The sequence below is a fragment of the Sinocyclocheilus grahami genome, unplaced genomic scaffold (genome assembly GCF_001515645.1).
Source record: "Sinocyclocheilus grahami isolate Dianchi unplaced genomic scaffold, SAMN03320097.WGS_v1.1 scaffold5623.1, whole genome shotgun sequence".
NCBI lineage: Eukaryota > Metazoa > Chordata > Actinopteri > Cypriniformes > Cyprinidae > Sinocyclocheilus > Sinocyclocheilus grahami.
Window position 1 is genome coordinate 5,270 of NW_015510264.1, and position 1,769 is coordinate 7,038.

Sequence of the window (1,769 nt, forward strand, 5' to 3'; positions counted from 1 at the left end):
TTTCTGTGTATAAATAGAATGTAAAATACATGTGCTATTGATACATTTTCATGTGACAGGTGGGCCTTCCTGATAGATAAATAGATTTTTTTCCTCACAATGTCAGATTCGGCAAAACTGTCCTATGGTAAATGATAAAATTGCACGAAAACAAATGGATAAAAAATAATAATAATGAAACGAAAAAAGTCCCAAACCTTGAAAAATTAACAAAGATAAGCGAATGCGTCAAGATGTTCTGTTCATTCCTACTCTCATTTTTGTTCTCAGCCAAATCAGGTCCAGAAATGGCCAGGTTGTGCTGGGTATGTATTTGAAAGAAAAGATAAAAGGAGAGCCCCGCTGAGCTTAAGTAGTATAAGTGGGCAGATGTTTATGTGCTGATAACAGTCCAGCAGACGTGAAACACATTTATAAGAGAAAGAAAGAAGCTTGACAACTGCTTCACTATCAGTTCTTGTCAGAGACACACACGGGGTGACGCTTTCCTCTGTTTCAGCCTCAAATTAAGTCACTTTGTGGAGAAAAACACTTTAAAACGAGCTCCAACTGACACATTAGTGCTCCAAATCTTTTTAAAGATTCAGAGAGGGTTTAGAAAAAGCTACATAAAGTACATGTTACATAAACCACCACTACTCAAAACAAACGAAAATGTCATTAAGTGCTACTTGAGGACACCCAGTGCCTGCCAGAGTAAATAAATAATGTTTTTATTAAATATCAAATGTTCAAATATGAAAAGCACAACTGCTTTATCCTTACCAGAGGTTCTGCTGGGAAGATGCTTGCTGGCGATTTGACACTGGTTTGCTGGTCGTTCTTATATACATACTGTGACCTTTAATCATATCAGCACTGTATGCTGGTCACACCAAGACTAATATTTAGGACAGGCCGGTCAACTTCTGTGACAAAAGCCTCATTCTTTCACTGTTGTTTACCTTTCCTTCAGTGTACAGTGTACTTAAAGGGTGTTTGGATACTCCACATTTTAAACTCTGTCACCTGATAAGAGCCCCTTTTAGTAGGTGGGTTATTCAAATACAGAGACAAGAACCACTAATGCTAAGTGTCAATAATCACACCAGTACAGTATCACACAATACACATATACACTTCTGATTCAAAATGCATAACTAAGTTTATAAGTGATGGTTGGATATTTTCCTTTAGTGTTTTAGTGGTACAACACTTGATGCCAACCACAGAACTGAAGTGTTATACTTTTGGCTTTATTGCCTCGAACATTCACAGAATCCCTCCTTATGACAACAGTAGAGCATTAAAGAGGCTTTTGTGAAGATGTTATCTGCACCCGTTGCTCTGGAATGTTTTTGAACCATACGCACTGCTGAATTAATGATCAGGTGCATCCCATAGAATTCATGTTGGTGGATCACATACAATCAAATTTTTAATTTTTTTAATTTATTTTAGAGAACTAAAAATGCCCTTTAGGTTTTATAAGTGCTTATGATGGACAGAACTGGAATAAACATTGCTAAATAACCAAACTGTTCTTGTTGCACCAAGTCTCACGTCAATTTCTGCTGGCAAAACTCTTAAAAATAAAGGTTCCTTATTGGCATCTATGGTTCCATGAAGAACTTGTAACATCTATGGAACCTTTCCACAAAAGTTTATAGTGGTAAAAGTGGTTTATAGTGGTTCTTTACCCTCTTAATAATAAAAGTTCCAAACAGGGGTTTTCCCAGTGATCCCATACGCTCTTAAAAATAAAGGTGCTTCAAAAGGTTCTTCACAGC

General features: G+C 36.7%; 1 protein-coding gene across 1 annotated transcript in view; it reads right to left on the reverse strand.

Annotated features, from left to right (window-relative positions):
- LOC107577290 (uncharacterized) overlaps positions 1-1,769 on the reverse strand; it is a 7,836-nt gene that overhangs the window by 1,935 nt on the left and 4,132 nt on the right. The gene's annotated exons all lie outside the window — the stretch shown is intronic.